General features: G+C 40.6%; 1 protein-coding gene across 9 annotated transcripts in view; it reads left to right on the forward strand.

Moving 5' to 3' along the window:
* ROBO2 (roundabout guidance receptor 2) overlaps window positions 1-25,234 on the forward strand; it is an 888,662-nt gene that overhangs the window by 142,971 nt on the left and 720,457 nt on the right. The gene's annotated exons all lie outside the window — the stretch shown is intronic.

The raw sequence follows: 25,234 nt of genomic DNA on the forward strand, positions 1-25,234 counted from the left end.
ACATAGGAGCTGATATTATATGGTCAGCAGTCATGGCAACTGACTAAGGGGGTGTTATCAATGCGGGCTACCTTTAAGATGGGTTATTTTACCATTAACTTGTGATATTTTAGCACAAGTCTCGTGTTATGCAATAAGATTTAGTAACTAATAACCTGGGTTAACAGTAAAATAACCCAATTTAATTGTAGCCTATGTTGATAACTGCCTCCCTTACAGGGAGATGATCAGAAGCTCCGCACTGTTCCAAATAGCGCTCTAAAATAGCGCCAGAACAGTGCAGGGCTATACCGCCCCCTATGATCAGAGCTAATAACATGCAAATATAGGCACGCTATTAGCTCTGATCACAGGGGAAAGGTGCGTGAGGATTGTGCCTGAGTATGTTCTCAGGCACAGTTGTCCTGCACTAGTCTGACAGGGCTAAGATGTCAAAATAGGAGATGGAGGTCTGTGGGAACCCCAGACCTCCGCCAGCCACCACCCCAGATTGCGACACGGGGGCTGGAGGTCCAGCGGATCTCCAATACCTCACCCCCCCCCCCGACATGAGGGCCCAGGGGACTGCAAGCCCGGCAGATCTCCAGCTTCCCTACCCCCCCAAAAAAGAATCCCTTGTGGCCCAAGTGGGCTGTCACCCCGATCCCTATGCTCCCAGGTTGTCTAATGGAGTCTTCCCCTCCCCCTGTACCTCGCCGATGGAGTGTAAGGGCAGTTAGGGGGAGCTGGAGATCCACCAGACCTCCAGTCCCCTGGGCCCTTGGGTTAGGGTGGGGGTGTCACGGGTTTGGAGGTATGTTGGATCTCCTGCCGGGTTGTTGGGGCTTGTGGGGGAACTAAGCCACGTGCAAATACATGCTGGACAGGGCTCTCCATTCCTCCCTAATGCTCCGCAAACCCTAACACTAGCTCTGAGCTGGTGTAGGGTTTGCTGCGGCAGCAACGTCAATGTTTGGTATGCTGCCTGCTGAGCATTGGTGAGGAATAGGTAATGCCCTCTTTAGCATGAATTTGCATTCTCATTGCGTTTAGAGCTGGTGAGCATATTACACGTGCTTGCCAGCTCTGATCATTGGGTGGGAACAAACATGGGAGCTATTATGGTGCTATTGAGCTCTAGTACCTGCTTTTGCTTCTGATCATCGGGGCATTAGTGCTTTATTATTTTAAAAAATCTGGGCTACATATAGGGATAACAACCAAAGTTATCTATATTTAAAAAAAAAGGGGGGGGGGACCGTGACTAGGAGCCAAATATTTTATCTGTTTAACCAGTGATATTCAGCCACTAACTGCTATATTCTATATGTCACACCTTAATTTCCATGTGGAAATTGAAACATATTCTATAACAATGCATGTAACTTAATTGGTTAACTAGCTAATCAGCTCTGTCAATTAGATGTTAACAAAAAATTATCACTAATTGGCATTAAGATTTATGTGCAGAACTCGCTAAGCATATTCTGTAACATGGTGTGCATAAATTCTAAGTCATATTGTTGAAAAGGGGGTATGGCCATGGGCAGGGTGTGGGCCTTTCTAAAATCTATGCACGTTGGTATAGAATATACCCACTTTGTGCAAAATTTAGGTGTCGGGATTTACACCAAGTAAAACATGGAGTAAATGGACACAACTAAATTTGGTCACATGGAGAGACAGTGTATTCTGTATACCACGTGGAAATTTATGCTTATTCTAGAAAATGTAGGCGTACTTTAGAGAATACGCCTAGGCGTATTTTTTATCCGCATGGAATTTTCAGGAGCTATATATAGAATCTAGTCCTAAATGGCTGAATATCACTGCTTAAACATTTAATTGCACTACACAAATAGCAGGTATAAAGGGAGATGGATGTTGTATCCAATTAACTTTATCCATGGATTTTCAGTGGCACCACTTAAATGGAGAGTCAACTGAAACACTGCATAAACAGAAAGATAACTTTATGCAGTTTGCCCGCTACTGAAAATTAACCTCACAGTGCAGTCCACAAAATCATAATAAAACATTTCTTCAAAAGTTAAGGCTTTTATTCTTTCCACTTTAAAACACAATGCTTAGGTCATCTATGAATATGTTTTAAAGTGGCAAGAATAAAAGCCTTCTAACTTTTGAAGATGTATGTGTTCTGCTTTTTGTGAACTGCACTGCTTTTTTTGCAGAACTTTGGTTTCCTCTTCTGGATTTCCTTAATTGACCTCACAGTGCAGAACTTAGATTTACCCAGTGCATCTTTTCTAGCAAAAAAGGTGCCGGTACTCAAATGCTAAGCCATCCTTCAAGGGTGGGGTGATCACTGAGGGATCCACCCACAATAGCCAGGCCCCCTGCAACCAGTCACAGAACCTTTGACAAGGCAAAATTGGTGTGTAGAGCCTGAGCTCTTTCATTAAAACTTGGGGTCCTTGGGTCAATTTTAGCAGACAAAGGAAAAGGTGCTGGTACTCAGTACCCCCAAGTACCCCCACAAAAAAAGCCCTGGATTTACCATTGATTGTTTAAAGGATGTCCTATGTAGACGGAGCAAGATTGTGGAATCAGCTTCCAGATCAAATCCGTATGTGTTGAAGAATTATGGTCAGTTTCAAAAGGATGTAAAGTCATTCTTGTTCAAGGAGGCGTTTGGTCAAGAAGTGGAGGTTTGAGGTCCCTATATTAATTTTTGTATCATCTGTGATTTTTAGTTTGTTTTGCTGGAAGAGCATTTGTTGAGAAGGGTTTGTTCTTTTTTTAATATGTATGTATTGTTTGTAAACCGCCTAGAATGTTTGATAGAGTGGTATATAAACTGTGAAATAAATAAAGTGACAGTTTTAATTGATCACTAAATACTAGTGATCCCCAAAGGAACAGGTCATTTAGTCCAAAATAGAATTCTCCAATCAAGTGAGCGAATAGCTTTGTTTTTTAAAATGGAATATCTTATTTCAGAATAGTAATGCGGTGTGTTTTGCTTGGACTATGCAGGTTGGTGAAAGCTCCTTGATTCTGTAACCAAGAAACTCTTGTCTCTAATGACAGACCATATTCTCTGGGAATAATCAACAGATCTTCCACATGTTACCTCTTATAGTCTGAATCTGGTAGAACCAATCAGTGGAGTAATAATGATAGTCAGTGAAACAGAATTGTAGAGCAGTGCTACTCTGTATCCCTCTATTTGCATGAAAATACAATTAGGAGCAACCATGACTTAGTTCTAATGAGTGAGTTTTCCCTCATGGATGAAGACCAGTTGTGGATGGTAATGAAACCAATCCACAAATGAGCTTTTAAAGGGTGCAGTACTTTATCATTGGCATCATGTCACATGTTCAAGAGTGGGATGGCTATTAGTCTCAGATTAAGACTGATGACAGAAGAAAGCTTGACACACCCTCCCAACAGTGTCAACAGGCCTTAATGATAACATAGTACTTCTTTCCTTAAAGAGTTATATGTCTTATTTACGGTAAATGGTGAAAATGTGGCATTTTACAACCGATGATGTGTTTTTTCCCTTATTGATGGTGTCACTCTGGCCAGTTGGTGAAAGAAGAGCTGTTTGTCAGATTCCATTCTGCTCAGTGATCTATCAGAAGGTGGCAGTTCATGCGTGCACTCTTTGAGCTGAAATAAATAACTCACTGCCTGCCATTGAACAGAGTGCTATTTTATGATGTTGTAGCCAGCACAGACACTGTTTATGGTGTCAGAACAAAATCCTGAGGGCTGATTCCCTAAATGCTTGCATAGAGCTTTTTTATTATAAGGCGAAGGAGTAAGAAAATATTAGATTCCCATTTTTTATCAGTGCAAGTATTTGCAAAGTAATGCATTTGTTGGCTTGAAAACTGTACAGATTTCAATAAAAATTCAGTTTCTACCCAGAAGTAAAGAAAGCAACCCCATTGAGCGCTGATAGTATTCCCTTGCTGTATTTAATAAAAATAATTGTGCTACCCAAATTAATAAGGTGTCACTTTATAGAATACATTTTCCACAAGATTCTATATGTGGCACATAGATTTGGGCATGCTTCTGAGATACACGCAGAACTTAATTGTCTAACGAGGTTTAACCGTTAAAAATTGGATGCTAGCATCCAATTATTGACATTAATTGGCACCAATTAGGATTTGCACAAGCTGTTCTATAATGCTGGTTGCCTAAATCCCATAGCACACAACTCAAAAGGCGATGTTGCTGTGGGAAGGGCATGGATGGGTCAGGGGCATTCCAAAAATTTGTGCAATGTTATAGAATGATGGGTCTCCACACTGGGCACTGGGCTTTTCACAAGGTTGAACACCCTTTATAGAATAGCATTTACCATCGCTCATTTCTGGTGCCCATTTGTGAGCGCCATTTATAGACTTCCCCTCCTTTCCCCTAGATTCTATATAGTGTGACTAAAAGTTTCGCATGCAAGTCTAGGTGTATTCTGATTTGTGCGTGCAACTCAATTGGTTAACAAGCAAATCAGTGCTGATAATTGTATGTTAACCAGTAATCATCGGCACTAATTAGAATTTACTCGCATTACACACCAAGCGTATTCTATAACGTAGTTCATGTAAAGTCTACTGCACAGATCCCAGAAGGGGGAGTGGCTATGGGAGGAAAATGGGCAGGTCCCTAAAATTTACACGCAATGTTATAGAATAACCCGTTCTGCGTGTAAAGTTAGATGTGGGCATATACACCAGGTTTTCATTGGTGTAATTTGCTGCACTTAAATTCTAGTCAAGTGGACCGGCTTAGGCGTATTCTGTAAACTGCTCCTAACTTTTGGCATGACTTATAAAATGTGCCTAAGCGCATTTTTGATCGGCATTGATTTTTTAGGCACCATAAATTGAATTAGGTGTTTTGTGGCTAATAATGCTTTTGAATTGGGATAGTACAAAATACCCCCCTAAAACAGTATGGTCATTATTCAAAAGCACTTACCTGTCGAGCACCAGCCGCTGTACAGATAAAGTGTTCTATCTGTGAATAGTTAGCAACACTATCTAGATCGTGCCACTGACTATCTATATAGACCAACTCAGTACTATCTGTAGGTTGTGGTTGAGTGAGGGTGGAGCTTGGGCATCTCTATAGATAGTTGGCAATACTCTGCTGCTATTCATGTAGATCGCAGATAAATTTAGGTTAGCAGAAAAGATGCCCTATCTTAACCAGCATAGCTGTATAGATAGAGCCTGAATATGGTCGCTGTCCATACAGCCAGCAATAGTCTCTGTTTTCCACAAGTATTCTACACCGCTCACTCTTTGGATAGCGCTGCTGAATTTATGGAATAGATTGAGTCAACACACACTGTGTTTAAAACGCATGTCACCTTGAGGTTTGTATAGTGACCTGATAGTGATTTTTTTAGAATGTAGATATTTGAAGAAAGAACCTCAAATAAGCTAGAAACCTAGCCTTCAATAGAAGAAAGAATAGACTTTTTTTTAGCATATAGGAAACCAAAGGTGGATATTACTGAGAACAAGAACTTTATACAGATTCCAGACAGCTTAGATGAGCTAATTTTAAGTGCCATGCATTTAAATATTTAAATGTTGCTATTTTGATGATTCCACACAGTCCCCCTAATTCTATATAGCGGGCCTAGAGAGCCACACTGAAATCGGTGTGGATTCTATAACAATCCACATAACTTAACTAGCTTAGGGTCCATTTTACAAAGTGGCGGTAAGCCCAATGTGGACTTATACCTCGCTAAACAGAAAGTACTGCGCAGCAGCCCGGCAGTACTTCCCACCCTCAGCACGCCATCATATCTGGCAGTAATCGGGCAGTGCCGCATGCTGCCCGGTTACCTTTGGGTTAGCGCAAGAGCCCTTACTGCCATCTCAATGGGTGGTGGTAAGGGCTCCCCTCCGAAATGGCAGCACGGCAAGCACGTTACTTGCTGCATGGCCATTTCCTACAGAAAAGAAAGACTAACCTTTTACTAGCTGCAGTAAAAGGGGGCCTCAGCACACATCAAAAACACATGCTGACACCAGCGCAGGCCCCCCCCCCCCTTTGCCACTGCTTGGTAAAAGGGGCCCTTAAGCTAATGAGTGCTGATAAGAGCACTTAACAAACAATAATGAACACTAATTGGCACTGATTAGAACTTAGGTGCACATGTTTCTAAGCGTATTCTGTAACGATGTGCGCTAAACTGTTAATGCACGCAGGCAAAAAGGGGTGAGGTTATGGGTGGGGAAATGGGCATTTCGTGCATTCCAAAATTTATGTGCCTAGTTATAGAATATGGACCAGTGTGCTTAAATCTACGCACTGGGATTTACACCACATATTCATTGGTGTAAATGAATGCACGTAGATTTAGGCGCTGAAATATCATATAGTATATTCTATAATCGGCGCCTAAATCTAGGCACCGATTATAGAATACGCTTAGTTAGCCCCCCATTGTGCTAGCTCAGTGATTCACAAATCTGCCCTGGAGGACTCTCAGTCAGCCAGAATTTCAGGATATTACCATGAATAGATGAGATAGAAATGTGCATGTAGTGGAAGCGATGCATGTGAATTTCTTGCACACATTCATTGTGGATGTCCTCAAAACCTGATTGGCTGGTGGTTTGGGAACCACTGTGCTAGGGTATTCCACATATGAACTACCATAATCAGTGAGAACCATTTTAGGCATTCCAGTACTCTAGTGTCATAGTGATAACAGCTATTGTGAAAAAAACAAACATTCATTCATATAGGTAGTAAATGTTCATTAAAAAGACAAAGACTCTGAAAACCAAAGGGACTCGATATTTATTAAAAAAAATAACAACAAAAACAAGTGTATGGTCTGTAAGCTAGTTTTAAAAATTAATTTCATATTACTAGTATGGAAAGTAGAATTGCTTGTTTGTAACTGCAGTGGCATGTATTTTCTGTTCATGAGAGTAATTGCATTGTGCTGGCTCCATGGTTTCCTATAAAACAGTGAATATGTAAAATGTTCATGTAGCATCCTTTATGACTGAATGGTTAACTGGTTGCACAAATAGGTGAAAGAAGAGCACTCCAGTGGGTTGGAAAAGGCTGGTAATTACAACTTTCCTTCTGAAAGCCATAGAACATGGTCTGCTTTGGCAATGGACTGTGACTGCTTTTAGGGCATGCAAGACCCCAAAGGCTGTGAGATGTTTGTTTAGGTATTCAGGAAAAAGCTCATTATGACCCTCATCATTATGTATTTGGAATTGGATTTTTTTTGCATCTATACAAAGTTCCATTTTGCATCGAAATGTAGCTTCAGCTTGATTTGGTGACGCTTCATTTACTGATGGAACTGTTTAAAGCCACTGTAATCTAGGCATCAGGTTGACAGTACATGTTATAATACTATGGTTGATTTGCTGTGGTAAATTTGTTGAGTTTATGAATAATAATCCTTTCAAGTTTGTTAGGGCTAGTGTGGACATGCATAGAGCATGCCTGGAGCCCCTGTCAAAACAGTTGATCAAAATGGCTGACAAACAAAGATTGGAGGAAAACAATTAATTTCCTCCTCATTTTGTGTTCATCAGGTCTCATGGGATGTGGTAGGGCCTGCCACCACTGTAACATTCTTTGTCATGAAAGATCTAATTGCCAGAGATGTTAGATGAACAGCCTTATATTTCTTGTATTTAATGGGAGTCCTAGATTTTCAGGATCATGTCAATCTTCTGTAAAAAAAAAAAAAAAAAAAAAGCTTTTTTGAGTTATATGTTTTCCTTTTTATGGGGCAGGAAGCCCTGTTCTTATACAGTGGGGGAAATAAGTATTTGATCCCTTGCTGATTTTGTAAGTTTGCCCACTGACAAAGACATGAGCAGCCCATAATTGAAGGGTAGGTTATTGGTAACAGTGAGAGATAGCACATCACAAATTAAATCCGGAAAATCACATTGTGGAAAGTATATGAATTTATTTGCATTCTGCAGAGGGAAATAAGTATTTGATCCCCCACCAACCAGTAAGAGATCTGGCCCCTACAGACCAGGTAGATGCTCCAAATCAACTCGTTACCTGCATGACAGACAGCTGTCGGCAATGGTCACCTGTATGAAAGACACCTGTCCACAGACTCAGTGAATCAGTCAGACTCTAACCTCTACAAAATGGCCAAGAGCAAGGAGCTGTCTAAGGATGTCAGGGACAAGATCATACACCTGCACAAGGCTGGAATGGGCTACAAAACCATCAGTAAGACGCTGGGCGAGAAGGAGACAACTGTTGGTGCCATAGTAAGAAAATGGAAGAAGTACAAAATGACTGTCAATCGACAAAGATCTGGGGCTCCACGCAAAATCTCACCTCGTGGGGTATCCTTGATCATGAGGAAGGTTAGAAATCAGCCTACAACTACAAGGGGGGAACTTGTCAATGATCTCAAGGCAGCTGGGACCACTGTCACCACGAAAACCATTGGTAACACATTACGACATAACGGATTGCAATCCTGCAGTGCCCGCAAGGTCCCCCTGCTCCGGAAGGCACATGTGACGGCCCGTCTGAAGTTTGCCAGTGAACACCTGGATGATGCCGAGAGTGATTGGGAGAAGGTGCTGTGGTCAGATGAGACAAAAATTGAGCTCTTTGGCATGAACTCAACTCGCCGTGTTTGGAGGAAGAGAAATGCTGCCTATGACCCAAAGAACACCGTCCCCACTGTCAAGCATGGAGGTGGAAATGTTATGTTTTGGGGGTGTTTCTCTGCTAAGGGCACAGGACTACTTCACCGCATCAATGGGAGAATGGATGGGGCCATGTACCGTACAATTCTGAGTGACAACCTCCTTCCCTCCGCCAGGGCCTTAAAAATGGGTCATGGCTGGGTCTTCCAGCACGACAATGACCCAAAACATACAGCCAAGGCAACAAAGGAGTGGCTCAGGAAGAAGCACATTAGGGTCATGGAGTGGCCTAGCCAGTCACCAGACCTTAATCCCATTGAAAACTTATGGAGGGAGCTGAAGCTGCGAGTTGCCAAGCGACAGCCCAGAACTCTTAATGATTTAGAGATGATCTGCAAAGAGGAGTGGACCAAAATTCCTCCTGACATGTGTGCAAACCTCATCATCAACTACAGAAGACGTCTGACCGCTGTGCTTGCCAACAAGGGTTTTGCTACCAAGTATTAGGTCTTGTTTGCCAGAGGGATTAAATACTTATTTCCCTCTGCAGAATGCAAATAAATTCATATACTTTCCACAATGTGATTTTCCGGATTTAATTTGTGATGTGCTATCTCTCACTGTTACCAATAACCTACCCTTCAATTATGGGCTGCTCATGTCTTTGTCAGTGGGCAAACTTACAAAATCAGCAAGGGATCAAATACTTATTTCCCCCACTGTACATACTTTTCTGATTTAAAACTGGGCCTTGAAAGAAATTAATGCGCCTAGTGGAGACTTTTACCCTATAATTTTCTTAGTGAAGAATGTGCAATTATCATCAATTACTTTCTGCGACGATTTCCCTTTCTGGACAGGAGTGGGACTACAATTTTTAGGGACGATATGGAAGGGACCTCAAATATTTTTAAGCACTTTGGAATCATATATCTCACTCACCCACTCACACTCTCTCTCTCTCTCTCTGTATGTACGTATATCTATATCTATATCTATATCTATATCTATCTATATATATCTATCTATCTATATATATATATATATATATATATATATATATATATATATATATATATATATATATATATTTACAATATACATAGATAACAGCTCACAATTAGCACTTCTGCCATTAAAGGTGATTTGATTGGGGTGTCTTGACTTAATCTCTAATAGTTTACACATTCTACTGTAGCCATGGTGGATTACGCCATTCATTGCATTAGAAGGGCACATCAATGTGGGTGTGTATTTAATTTTTTTTAACCTTTAAAGTGGTTATAATTACATAGAATAGTGACAACCTCCAAGCAGAAGGGTAAATTAATTGCTAAGGTATACTTTGCACTGAAGTATGGGGGAAAAGAATATGAGACAGAATCGAAACTACTAGAGAGCTTGAAGGATTTTGGTTTGTTTATTGGATGAGGAAGAGTGGCATTGAATCTGATGTCAGACCACTAAAATCTGTATATATGTAATAAAAATTGAGAACTGTTTCAAAGAGCCTAAAGGTTCCCTTTGTTTTTTCTAGGTTTAGCAAAGTTGATTCTAGATGCTGGCAAGGATATGCACAACTGGGGGAGGGGGAGAGGACTATATGCATATGTGGTGGGGATTTGACAGAGTGCAATTGTTCTGGGAAGAGGAGGTTTGGGAATTGCTTGTGAGCAATACATGGGGAAAGAAGGCTCAAGATCTGGGTTCATTATGGTTATGGATGCGAACATTGATTTAGGCCACTGACAAACTAAAAGTTTTGTCTGTGGACTGTAAGTAGATAGGGAAATATTTAGGGCTATATGATGTAATCAGATGTTGGGCCCTCATTGATTATGGACACGGGGACAGTTATTATAATGATGTTGTATACATTGTCTGTTTTTAAATACTGCTGTAACTGTTTTACTTATCTACATCTGCTTGGTTGGGAGGCTAGGATAGGGGAGGGCAGACTTATACGGTCTGTACCAGAGCCGGTGATGGGAGGCGGGACTGGTGGTTGGGAGGCGGGAAATACTGCTGGGCAGACTTATACGGTCTGTGCCCTGAAAAAGACAGGTACAAATTCAAGGTAAGGTATACACATATGAGTTTATCTTGGGCAGATTGGATGGACCATGCAGGTCTTTTTCTGCCGTCATCTACTATGTATGTTACTGCTTTAATTAAATAAAAGTTATTACAAAGATTTACTTAAAGCAGCTTCAGAAAATTTCTCCACTAAAGATATACATTTGAGAAATTCCTCACAAAGGCAACTAGTTCAGAAGCATAGAGAACAAAGATCATAAAATCATTGTTTGTAACTAAAGGTTGGTTCACTATTTGGATTCTGTTTTGCTGAAATTTAGGAATGCTCTCATTGACACATCTAACTTGTATTTTATAGTACTGGAATATGTTCTGTTTTATTGTATTATGATACATGTTTGGAATAATAAAGAAATTTTAGGGCAACAAGATCCATGAATATTATATCAATGAGATGAGAATTTCTGAAGACATCCCATGGGTTAAAAAATGCAATATGTAATAAAGAACTGAAGCTGAGACAGTAGTCATTAAAATCCGAGTTTCCACATACAGAAGCTATAATAAGAGCAATGAGTAATATACTGGAGTAATGCCCTAAGCCATTCATTTTAACATGTCATATATTTAAAGGAAATCTATAATCAATTTAGAGGTCATCAATCCTCGCTGTATTTTTGTTTAATACTAGGCACATTTCCATTTCTGTTGAGGTATGTATATTTTGTTGCAAGAACTAGATCTAATAAAAAGCCTATTTGTAAAATTCTCCCTTTAATAAAGGTTAATTGACTATAAAAAAAAAATATAAAGGCCTCAAACTCTTTTAAACTTTTTCTTTCATGGTGCAAATACAAACTTGAGGTTTGATGGAATTTGTAAAACTAGTAATGATCATTTGCTATTACTATATATTCTACATTTTGAGTGACATTTTAGAATGAACATTCAGATTGGAATTGAGACTTCCAGGTCGCGATGTCTATTCTAACCCTTCCCTTTTAGATCTGTCAGGCAGCTTGGAAAGTTTCTGCTACCTCATTTCTGATGTCAACTTCCACCATAGAGCCTGATCTAAAATACGTCCAGGAATGGACGTTTATAGTATGTGCCATTACTTGCGGTGGGAACATCTGTTTGATAATGATAAATGGCTAAAATATCAATGGGGCCGACATGGTAATATCAATGGGGCTTCCTGTGGTAACTTCAAATTTTCTAAAAGAAATTTGTTAAAAAGTTCAAGAGGAGATAGACCTGGAGTCCTTGGTAAAGTTAACACTCAAAGATTAAGCTTTCTGTTAAAATTTTCCAGTTGTTCAATCTTACAATCAATCAAAAGTTTGTCTTTCAACAGCACATTCAAAGCCTCCTTAATACCTTTGACTTCAGTTTGAACTTGATTAACTTGTTCAGTAGAATCTTTCTTAACTGACTCCAAAGACAATGAGAAAGAGTCAACTTTACTCACAAGATTGTAACTTCTTGAGCAGATTCTTCCACTATCAAATCAAGTGTCTGAAGAACCATCCAGACCTTCTAGGGTGACCCTGGGTGCTGCTTCATGCGCAGCTTTGACACTTTCTTCTTCAGTGAATAACTTATAGGGTCTGACCCTCTTCACACTGCTTACCAAGGCAGTGCCTTCCACCGTGGAAGTGATTATAGGCAGTTCCCAGACATTTGCTGGTCATGGTGGTGGGCTGATAGTCGGTGGGGACAATGACTCGTCCAGATCAGCAAGTTATGTGCTCCTTCAGACAAACTTACAGCGATATGCCCGACTTCTCCTGCAGGAGTTTGATGGCATACCTCTCTAATCATTGCTGGATAGGAGAGAAGGTGTTCATCTGGAGGGGCACAGCTTGTACCACCCCGCTTTCTTTTGGTATGCAGCATAACTCTCAAGGAAAAATAGGAAAATGCCAGCAAAAGAGGAGGCACACACTCCAGCAAACGCTCATGCTGCCATCTTGGCAACACTCTCCCTGCAATAACTTGACTTATTAAAAACACACTTATTAAGGGTGCTGGGGGAGTGGCAAGGTGGCGACCTGAAGCTTGCACGCTGAGCAGCCCCGCTGTACTCTGATGTTTTCTACTTTCTTAAATTTCTTCAATAGTGATGCTCCATACAAGGAGGAAGGAGATAGCTAAAGGCCAACCGCCGATGGCCAGAACTTCGTCCCCTGTTCAGCAAAGTTTGGACCGATACGCGACGAGTCACCCACAAACCGCCGGGTTAGTGAGTCCAGCGTTGAGCGCCGATGAAGGAGCGTCAACACTCTTGGGCTTGGAAACAACTTTATCGCTCCCGGAAATCAACCTGCCTCCATGTCCTGCGAAGTATAGGAGTGAGTCAGGAGTATATGCTGAAACGGAAGTCGTTAGCAGCAGAACTCATATCGACGGTGCTACTCCTAAGCCCGCAGGGGAAGCCAGCGTGGAGTTTTCGTCTCCCGTGGAGGTTACATTGAGTTCTATCTGGAAGGCACTTCAGGATCTAATGGTGGCAGTAACTAAGTCTACTCAGGATACAACTTTACTTGTGAGTAAAATGGATAGTTTAACTGAATCCTTTGAGAATGTTAAAACTGAAACTTCACATAAAGTTCTACAGGTACAGGAAGAGGTTAAGGTTATGAAATCAACAATGGATGCTCTGGTAAGAGACAAACTCTTAATCCACCGTAAAATTGAACAAATGGAGACGTTTAACCTTAAGATTGTTGAACTTTCCTAGAGCTTCAGGTATGACTCCTACAGATTTCTTCAAAAAAATATTTAACGGAAAATTTGAAAATTCCTCTTTCAGCTATTCCTCCATGTAATAAAATATATTACTTAACAACATTTGCTCAAAAGGGAGTGGAACCTATGAATGGTGGGAAATTGCATCAATCAATGGGAATTGGATCAGAGAATCAAGATCTGTCTGTGTTGCTGGAAGATTCATTGTCAGAAGTATCTATTCGAGGGACGCTTATTGCTTTATTTGTATGTGAGCAGGACTTGAACTCAGAGATGAGATTATATTTCAAGTTCGCTTCTTTACCTTTTTGTGGTCAACGAATATGTATTTTTCCAGACGTGACTAAGGCTACGCAAGATAGAAGGAAACAATTTCTGGCATTAAGAGAGGAAACAAGGAAACTAGGTGCATCCTTTTTGTTAGCATATCCTTGTACCGTATTTTTCGGACTATAAGACGCACCGGACCATAAGACGCACCTAGGTTTTAGAGGAGGGAAATAGGAAAATTTTTTTTTCCTTTTTCCCTCCTCTAAAACCTAGGTGCTCCAGTGCGTCTTGTCCGAATCCCTCCCTCCAAGTTCGGGATCGCCGTCAGGGTTACCTCCTCCCCCCCCCCCCGGCTCTGTCACCACCTCTCCCCTTACTCACGCGATCTTCCCTGGTGGTCTAGTGACGTCGGGGCAGGAAAGAGCCCCCTCTTTCCTGCCCAGCACGCTGCTCTCCATCCTCCTGTATGCATTGCTGCCTGAAGGTCTCGGCGAGATTCAAAATGGCTGCCGAGAATTGCAGTCTCGGCGGCCATTTTGAATCTCGCCGAGACCGTCAGGCTGCATACAGGAGGATGGAAAGCAGCACGCTGGGCAGGAAAGAGGGGGCTCTTTCCTGCCCCGACGTCACTAGACCACCAGGGAAGATCGCGTGAGTAAGGGGAGAAGTGGTGACAGGGCCGGGGGGGGGGGGAGGAGGTAACCCTGATGGCGATCCCAAACCCGGAGGGCGGCCTGCCAGCCAGCCAGCCAAATCTCTACCTTCGGACTATAAGACGCACCCCCCATTTTCCTCCCAAATTTTGGGGGAAAAAAGTGCGTCTTATAGTCCGAAAAATATGGTAAGTGTTTGATATGTTTCCTGGGCAATAAATATGTTTTCTATGAACCAAATCAACTGCGCACCTTTTTAGATATGAAGAAACCATCCAGTGGACCAATGGGGACTAATGATTTAAATAAATAAATAGTGGGGATATTCAGGGTTAAGCCATTTTCTTCTGTAAAATTTTTTCAATAGATAATTGATCTTCTTGTCTTCCCACCCCCCCTCAATTTGTGGTCTAAGAAAGAGTGAACTGAACTACCTGATTGTAATAATTGTTTTTATATTACTTTCTCTGTATTTCATGACAAGTTTTATTTTACCACATGCAAAATTTAAATTGCTACAAATAAAAAAAAACAAAATAAGCACATTTATTTAGGAAATATTATGTCTGAATTCTGTAGAAATTATCATGTTTCCTTCTTTTTGGTTAATATGTGATTAATCTGTAACTCATTTTGAACCACCATTTGATTTGGGATTCAGTGGGATATAAACACTATGTCATATCATATCACATCTTGGATATAACAAAAGAGAGGGAACGAAGTACAAACTAAAGTCCAAACAAAAAAACAGCACCACGGGCATTTTAAAATGGAACACAGTTCTTTAATGAATGAGCCTTGACAAAAAGACCCGACACGGGCCGTGTTTCGGTGACTAGCACCTGCGTCAGGGGTCACAGTGATGACGTGGAAAACTTGTGGAATAACTCGAATATATTCCTCTACAATAAGGCACTTTCACTTTCTGTAGCCATCCGTTTGGATACAGAAAGTGAAAGTGCCTTGTTGCTTTGTAGCTTTTACTATATGAGACATGGGGTAAGGAATAATATATTGTAGAGGAATATATTCGAGTTATTCCCCAAGTTTTCCATGTCATCACTGTGACCCCTGACGCAGGTGCTAGTCACCGAAACACGGCATGTGTTGGGTCTTTTGTCAAGGCTCATTCATTAAAGAACTGTGTTCCATTTTTAAAGGCCCCTGGTGCTGTTTTTTTGTTTATATCATATCACATCACATCATAATGACCCTTGTAAATACGTCTCTATTGGTTGCTTCCACTTGTGTCCTCTGACACCTACCTTCCTCTCAGCAGTTGCAGGGCTGCCCACATGTAAGAATGTTTCCAGCTCCAGCAGTTTCTCAGTAACTCGCTGTGTAGTCACCTAAGGTTTAACCATTATGGATTACAAACTCATACTTAGCATCAGCACAAGGGATCAAAGGGGGCTCTGATAGTTATGCCCTAGGTTTCCCATTCCTTTCCACAGTTTAGGTACAGGAAATCAATATGGCAAGTGTGAAAGGCAGGACAGGTATCAGATCTGACCATAAGTCAGTCTTCTGCAGATGCCACCTTAGTCTACACCCTACCATTGTGTCATCATTTATCACTGTTAGTTTGTTCAGACACTTTCGCCTGTACATTTTGTATTGACCTGATGAAAGGAATGCAACTCCGAAAAGCTCATCATGCAATGTATATATTCATTTATTTATTTTGTGGGTGTATGTTTATTGACCTTTTTTAAATGGGAAATTCTTTAGCAAATGAGACATCAGAAACTTTCCAAACTGCCTGACAGATCTAAAGGGAAAGGTTAGACTATTTGTGCTTGTTAAACTAATTCAGCTAATTTCCTTGAAAAACCATTCAGTATTGGAAAAGCACTTAAAGCCTGCAAAACTCTAGAGCTTTATATGCCTTTTTCTTTTTCTATGTTTTTTTCTTTTTTTGAAAATACATATACCCTTCTAATTTATGGAGCTCTTTAGAATCTATTAATCTGTTAGACCCCTATTATTTTTTAATGGCACTGATATAATTAACAGGGCTATAAAAAGCGCATACTCCACAACACAAATGAGACATTTAGGAAGACCTTTCTGAGACATTGAAGGAACACAGTATCCAATTGAGTGTTTAGCTTCCTAATAGTATTTTTTTTTAAGTACAATGTTAGGATATGATTCCTCAGTCAATGTACTGTAAACAGTTATTTACATAACAGCTCACAATTAGCACTTCTGCCATTAAGAGTGATTTGATTGGGGTTGTCTTGACTTAATCTCTAATAGTTTACATATGCTACTGTAGCTATGGTGGATTACTCCATTCATTGCATTAGAAGGGCACATCAATGTGTGTGTGTGTGTTTAAATCTTTTAACCTTTAAAGAGGTTCTAATTACTAGCGTAATTTTCAGTGCAAAGGAAAATGTGGCTCTCTCTTGATTAACTGAAATTAAATAACACATTTTCGTTGGTAGATCACAGTAAAGCTGTGACCCAGGGTGAAGATTTTCTAACATGCTTCATTAGCCTCTTGGCCTCTGTGCTTAATTTTTTTTCTTTTTACTATTTCCTTGTGAAAAGTCCTGTGCATTTCTCATCCGAGTTTTGGAATTTGGAGCTTTAACCCTTCTTGTATTGGAACAGTACAATGTATCTTCACGGCATTAACTTTACTGTTATGCTTTAAACATTAATGCAGCAAAAGTTGTGAGCCTGTAAATGAAGAGCTGACCCTCATTTTGATCTTGAAGAAATCAAAATCAGTAATTCAGGTGAGAACATTTAAAGAGCTTAATGTCCCTGACAAAGTTGCCATTGTGCATAGAGTAGCACAACAGGGAGAAAATTAGGGTAAATGATGAGAACTCACATGACATGCTACCTGAAAATGTCTTATTCCTTAACACAGTGGTTCTCAACCCAGTTGGGGCACACCCAACCAGTTGAGTTTTCAAGATATTCAGAATAAATATGCATGAGAGAAATTTGCATACAGTGGCGCCAGAATATGCAAACCTATCTCATTCATATCCATTCTGGGTATCCTGAAAACCCTACTGGCTTGGTGTCTTCAAAGGCTAGGTTGAAAACCGCTGCCCTAACATGATATAAGCAGGCGCTGTATCTGGCGGAGCTTTTTTGAGTCTTTCTCTGCTTTTCCTATTAGAGATATCTTTTCATGAGCTTGTATGAGTCTGGAGGCATGACTGATGGTTGAAGGTTCAGGATGGTATTTCAAAATATAAATACTGTATGTGGAGTGGTAGGGAAAAATAAACAAAACAAAAACAAAGGAATACATAGAGTGGCCCCATGGTGGAATAGTTCTTTTTTTTTTTTTTTTTACAATTGCAATAAAATGTTTATGGGTATATCTTTTTTGGGTTTCTGCACTTCTTGGCATTAAATTTCAACTCTATGAAGTAAATCTGGGCTCTATACTACAGTACTGGTGTAAACTCCAAATACAGTACTGGTGTAAACTCCAAATCTTATCCCCAGTAAACAAATATTCCTAATGATTAAAATTAATTTTTTTTTATTTTTTAAAAATTTTTGGTGCTCAGTGTAAACAAAGTGTATACCGCATGAGGTGCAATCACCTGTTACTATATAATAATCCATCATTGCACCATCCCCCTACCTTCTATCATATCTCCAAAGCTTTCAATTTGATGTCAGCAATTTTTGTGCTACTTTTTAAAAAAATGTATCGGCTGATATTTGCACTGTGTAGATGAAAATGCTTAAATTCCCTGATACATCAATATGCTCCAACAAAAAGTTTTAAAAGAGTCACTTAGCTCAAAAGTGAATTGGGGGTGGTGTATGTTAGCTTGCAACTCCGGTGATTTTATCCTCCTGTCGATTTGGAGAAGGGGCTTATTGGGGAGATCTGGCCTTGGGAGGTTGAGGGGTCAGAGGGGGCAATTGAGGGGGAGTCTAAAGATTAAATTGGAGGGTGTCGGGGGGGGGGGTAGGATTGGGTGGGCCAAGGACCTGCACCATTTGTTCTGTTGGCTGCACTATTGGATTGCCAGTTGTGCATCTGCAATTAATGCCTCCTCCTCAGGTGGCAATAAATTTAACACGCTACTGGCAGTCATGATAGCTAGTGGGTAGTACCGTCCCATGTGCTAGGCATCACAGCTAGCAACTCCGACTCACCTATGCCATGGGGGAAGCCACTGCTAGCCCTGGGATTGGTAGCATGGAATGTTGCTACTATTTGGGTTTCTGTCAGGCATTTATGACCTGGATTGGCCACTGTTGGAAGCAGGGTACTGGGTTAGATGGACCATTGGTCTGACTCAGTACGGCCATTCTTGTGTTCCTATGTTCAGATCCCACCCCACCTGTGTTAGGCAGCTGATGCAGGTTTTGTTTCCACATTGCTGGTTTTTAACCTGTGGTAGACATTATCATGTGTCTTTGCTAACATCAATCGTAGTAAAACCTGCACTAGCTGCTTAATCCAGTTTAGTAAAAAAGCCCCTTTATTCTATTTAGTTATATATATATATATATATATATATATATATATATATATATATATATATATGCTAACCCTATTTTTTATAATAGCTTGAAGTGCAGAATAGATTTCTGAATACAACATGATAGAATAAATGTATGGCTCCTATTCTTAATGGAAGCTGATTGTTCAGGGATGCACTGGCATGACTGGAAGATTCTTTGACTGTTGTTTACTGGGCAGGACAATATCAGTTTTCTAGAGGGTTGATTGGTAGGATGTCAGTGCTGTCATTCTTGTCCGCTCATCGCTGACAGACAGCTGCAATGACAATTACAGTGGGGCATCGTGTAGGATGTTATATACACCAGAGAGTGATGAGTCAAAGTCGAAGGTGGCAGTGGTGTTTTAAGAGAGATATAATCAGAGTTGTCAGGACCAGTTACATATATGATGTCTGAATGCCAAGGCATGCTGTACTACCTCAATTACTGACATATGGCATTGACTGTCTTGTCTACTGTATATATAACAGTACAGTTATTGTCTGTCATTAGCAGTTAGCCAAATTTCTAATCAAGAATTAACCTTTAAAGAAATTGCTGTCTTATTTTGTTTTCTTACTGTGCTTCACAATTTAAATAAGAGGTTTCATGAAGACAATTTGATTTATTGGATACCAAAGGCAATTATGAGTAATAGAGATATCTGTGGTTAGGCTGATGTTGCAAGCAAACTAAAATCCATTATGACTCCAGAAGTGAAGGTTGCTAATAAATTTTTACAACTGAATTGCAGGGCTAAGAGAGCCATTCAATAAAGTATTTCATACTTTCTCATCCAAGTTATCAGAATAAAATTCGAGTGGTATCTTCAGCAGTTCAACTTACGTGGACTGCAAAAAGATTTATGTGACCTACTGAGCAAAAAGGTACCAAAAATGGAGTATGTGACATTGTAAATTTAGGAAAATTCTGAAAGCTTTCTTATTTAATTTTTATTTATTTTTTGTTACATTTGTACCCCGCGCTTTCCCACTCATGGCAGGCTCAATGCGGCTTACATATTGTATACAGGTACTTATTTGTACCTGGGGCAATGGAGGTTTAAGTGAGCTGCCTGTGCCTGAAGTGGGAATCAAACTCAGTTCCTCAGTTCCCCAGGACCAAAGTCCACCACCTTAACCACTAGGCCACTTCTCTAGATAGTTTTTGTTGTAATGATTAGTTATTTCTGTTGTAAAGAGACTATTATGTATTCCAGAGAATTTTTTAAATTCTATTATTTTAATGTAATTCACTCTAAACCTTTTGGTAAGAAGCAAAAAAAGAAGTACCTGTATTGTTGTTACAGTGGGGGAAATAAGTATTTGATCCCTTGCTGATTTTGTAAGTTTGCCCACTGACAAAGACATGAGCAGCCCATAATTGAAGGGTAGGTTATTGGTAACAGTGAGAGATAGCACATCACAAATTAAATCCGGAAAATCACATTGTGGAAAGTATATGAATTTATTTACATTCTGCAGAGGGAAATAAGTATTTGATCCCCCACCAACCAGTAAGAGATCTGGCCCCTACAGACCAGGTAGATGCTCCAAATCAACTCGTTACCTGCATGACAGACAGCTGTCGGCAATGGTCACCTGTATGAAAGACACCTGTCCACAGACTCAGTGAATCAGTCAGACTCTAACCTCTACAAAATGGCCAAGAGCAAGGAGCTGTCTAAGGATGTCAAGGACAAGATCATACACCTGCACAAGGCTGGAATGGGCTACAAAACCATCAGTAAGACGCTGGGCGAGAAGGAGACAACTGTTGGTGCCATAGTAAGAAAATGGAAGAAGTACAAAATGACTGTCAATCGACAAAGATCTGGGGCTCCACGCAAAATCTCACCTCGTGGGGTATCCTTGATCATGAGGAAGGTTAGAAATCAGCCTACAACTACAAGGGGGGAACTTGTCAATGATCTCAAGGCAGCTGGGACCACTGTCACCACGAAAACCATTGGTAACACATTACGACATAACGGATTGCAATCCTGCAGTGCCCGCAAGGTCCCCCTGCTCCGGAAGGCACATGTGACGGCCCGTCTGAAGTTTGCCAGTGAACACCTGGATGATGCCGAGAGTGATTGGGAGAAGGTGCTGTGGTCAGATGAGACAAAAATTGAGCTCTTTGGCATGAACTCAACTCGCCGTGTTTGGAGGAAGAGAAATGCTGCCTATGACCCAAAGAACACCGTCCCCACTGTCAAGCATGGAGGTGGAAATGTTATGTTTTGGGGGTGTTTCTCTGCTAAGGGCACAGGACTACTTCACCGCATCAATGGGAGAATGGATGGGGCCATGTACCGTACAATTCTGAGTGACAACCTCCTTCCCTCCGCCAGGGCCTTAAAAATGGGTCGTGGCTGGGTCTTCCAGCACGACAATGACCCAAAACATACAGCCAAGGCAACAAAGGAGTGGCTCAGGAAGAAGCACATTAGGGTCATGGAGTGGCCTAGCCAGTCACCAGACCTTAATCCCATTGAAAACTTATGGAGGGAGCTGAAGCTGCGAGTTGCCAAGCGACAGCCCAGAACTCTTAATGATTTAGAGATGATCTGCAAAGAGGAGTGGACCAAAATTCCTCCTGACATGTGTGCAAACCTCATCATCAACTACAGAAGACGTCTGACCGCTGTGCTTGCTAACAAGGGTTTTGCCACCAAGTATTAGGTCTTGTTTGCCAGAGGGATTAAATACTTATTTCCCTCTGCAGAATGCAAATAAATTCATATACTTTCTACAATGTGATTTTCCGGATTTAATTTGTGATGTGCTATCTCTCACTGTTACCAATAACCTACCCTTCAATTATGGGCTGCTCATGTCTTTGTCAGTGGGCAAACTTACAAAATCAGCAAGGGATCAAATACTTATTTCCCCCACTGTATGACTATTATTTATACTACAAGATAGAGGGATATCAACAGCATAATTAAATTGTGAAAAAGATTGTACAGTCCATATCTATTGACTCTATAGTACACAAAACATTCAAAAATGAAGGTTGCCCAAATGTACCCTCCTACCTTTTATAGCCCTTGCCTCTGCCATTTATAACCCCACTTTTGGTACCTTCTCACTCAGTGGGTCATATATGGATATTCATATATTTTTATGCGCTGGAACATTGTTGAATATATGTTTACAGTTCCTGTAAAAGTCCTCAAACTCTTGCACATGTTTCACATTCTGCTGTCGAAAAAGTAGAATTCAAAGTGAATTAACGTAGAAGTTTGTTTTACTGATACATAGTCTACACTTTTTCCCCCTAGATTCTATATAGCGCGACTTAAGTTGATTTCCGAATTTGCATGTACAACTTACTTAGGGGTCCTTTTACTAAGCCACGGTAAAATGTGGCCTGCAATAGTGTAAGTGTGTGTTTTGGGCATGTGCCAGGCCATGTTTTACCATGTCTGCAAAAAAGGACAGGAAAAGGACATGCGGTAAAACTGAAACCAGCGCACACCTAAAACTGGCCTGACCCCTTAATGCCACCCATTGATCTAGTGGTAAGGGCTCACACGCTACATGCACAGTGACCGGTTGCCGCATACCCACTGCCGATTACCGCCGGAAACGCCACATGTGGCTGCACGTGCACAGAGTCTAACACACCCTTGTAAAAGGGCCCCTTAGTTAACAAGCCAGTCAGCATGATAATTGGTACTTAACAAGCAATTATTGACACTAATTGGCATTAATTAGAATTTATGTGCACAACTGTATATTCTGCAATTGTGATGCACATAAGTTCTAAGTCACATCGTTGAAAAGGGGGCATGACCATAGGCATGGAATGGGCGGGTCATGGGCATTTCTCAAATCTATTTGTGTTGTTATAGAATATACCTGGTCTGTGCCTAAGTTAGGCATCAGGATTTACACCAAGTTTTAACTGCCCACGATTAATTTAGTCACGCGGATGGGCGCTCAGCATATTCTATAAACCACGTGGAAATTTAGGCCTATTCTATAAAGTAAGCCTAGGCATATTTTTTTTCCGCACAGAGTTTTCAGGCACCATATGTAGAATCTAGCCTTTAATGTGGGAGAAAAGTACTGAAATATTCAAGAAAGTAATTAAGTATAGGAATCTAAAGAGTCCTTTTACTATGGTGTACTAATAGATTTAGCGCACACTAATGATTAGCCTGCGCTAAATGATAAGATGCCCATTATATTCCTATAGGATTCTTATGATTTAGCACACCTTAGTGAAAGGAAGTCCTGATTTGTATAAATGACCTGGCCTTGGACTCAAACTCTGTACGCAGCATGCTGTGTGCTTCTTCTTGCCCACTGAGCTATCGGAGCTTATTTGGATTTCACGGAACACATGGTTCTTTAGTTTTTTTTTTAATCCCCTCTCAGACCCCATAGATTAGTATCTGTTAAAGCTGTGTATTATTGTTTCTTCAGTTAGGTGGGATCCACACCCAGCAAATCTGCTACTTCACCTTACTCTTGGATTTCAGTTCTTTGTCTTGGCCCTTCTTTGCCTGTCAGTGGTCTTTTTTTTTTTTAAAGATTTTTGGACATGTATACAAAAAATAAATATGTACATGTAAATCAGCAAAGGAATTGTTTGATCGATACTATCAGCAAATAATATTCATGACAAAATCATTCCTAAAGTCTATATCTAGGAAAGAGGTCTACAGATACACTAAACAAAATAATTCTTTAAAGAAAAGCCATGGAAGAAAAATTGTTTTCCCTTTTCTCTTGCCCTATCTAAACCATTACTACATCTTAACTTGGTCTATCTTCTCATGATCTAATACAAATTCTCCAGCTGTAGGGGATCAAAAAAAATATTGCTTATCTTGGAGATGTATAATACATCTACAGGGAAAGTAAAGAAAAAACCTCACCCCCAAGACCACCACCTTGGCCATCTGAGCTAAAAATTGTTCCCTACGTTCCTAAGTCACCCCTGTAACATCTGGAAAAACCTGTCAGTGGTCTTGACGTCAGTTTCTTCCTGATCCTGCTTTGTCCCTAAGTTTGATGCCTCTGTGCTTTGAACCTCTGATTTCATTTCCCTTTGGTGCCCTGGATCTGTGGCTAGGCTTGTGACCTTTTTACCTGACCACAGTCCCCTCTTGCCTTAGGATCCATTCTGTCTCTTCTCCCTGGCCTTATATGGGCAGTCAAACCCTGGCAACTGTAGACACATGAAAATTCAACCAAAGGCTGCTAGTCTCAAAGGGTAGCTTCGCAGCAACTCTATACACACCTTTTTTTGTTTGTTTGTTTTTGAGAAAATATCAGCCATGTGTTGTTTAGGCTAAGTGTATAACAATTTTGCACAGCAGGATAGTATAGTTTATGTCTTTTATTTTTTTGGCAGAACAACTCAAGCTCTTTCCAGTTGGCTGGATATCATGGGCTGAATGCAGTCTTCAACTGTTGTCACAGATTTCAAGTAGACTCAAGTCTGGGCGTTTGACTGGACTACTCAAGGGCATTTTACTTTTTTTCTGGTTGAGTTCCTCCATTGTTGCTTTTGTATTGTGCTTATATAGTGACCTCTAGGGCTCTACAAAGTTATTTATCTGTTCTGTATGTTAAAATGAGGACCTTTCCAGGCTTGGGTGGGTTTAGTATGCTGATGTTAAAGAGAAGCTGCCCCAATTCTGCACACTTAGGGGCCTGAGTACAGGAGGAGGTAGGTCTTCATGAGCAGATAGATGGCAAAGGCCTAGGAGAAATAAGTGATGCTAAGTATCTGATATAGTTTTGCTCTCTATCTTTACTACTGTAATTGTTCTGCCCTTTGTGCTTGCAGACTATGTTATTTATTAAACTTTTTCGTTCAGAGCCCCAATTCTGGCCTGGACTGAGTTATTGAACACTGGTCAAAAGTGGACACTTTGAATGAACTTGCCAACCACGCTCCAGTTATATTGGTACTGACTTGGACTCAAGTACTGTATCCAGCAAGAATAACCCTGCATGTCAGTGTTACCTCCTGGAAAGTGTGCCTTCCCCCCAATCTGTCAAGCAGTGTATAAAAAAAAAAACTGTATGAGGACCATTCCAAACTAGCGAGGGTCACACATGGGTTAAAAATGTTAAGTAGGACAAACTGAAAAGAAGTCTGAAAACTGGGGGGAAAGAAAGGCCAAACAAAAAATGGATTTTCCAAAAGAACAGAACACATCCACTGGCTGCATTTCTCTAATACCTTTCCAAGTGATAGTCTGCCAGCATTTTAGAGCATTATAGCTTTGGCTCTTTCTTGGTTACAGCAGACAGTTATTCCCAAAGCAACATTTGCAGTTATCCAGTAAACAGAATGAATATTGACGCTAACCCAGTAACTCTGGAAACAGCCTCACTTCATCCCTAAACCACCTCAACA

Source organism: Microcaecilia unicolor, chromosome 5 (genome assembly GCF_901765095.1).
Source record: "Microcaecilia unicolor chromosome 5, aMicUni1.1, whole genome shotgun sequence".
Lineage (NCBI taxonomy): Eukaryota > Metazoa > Chordata > Amphibia > Gymnophiona > Siphonopidae > Microcaecilia > Microcaecilia unicolor.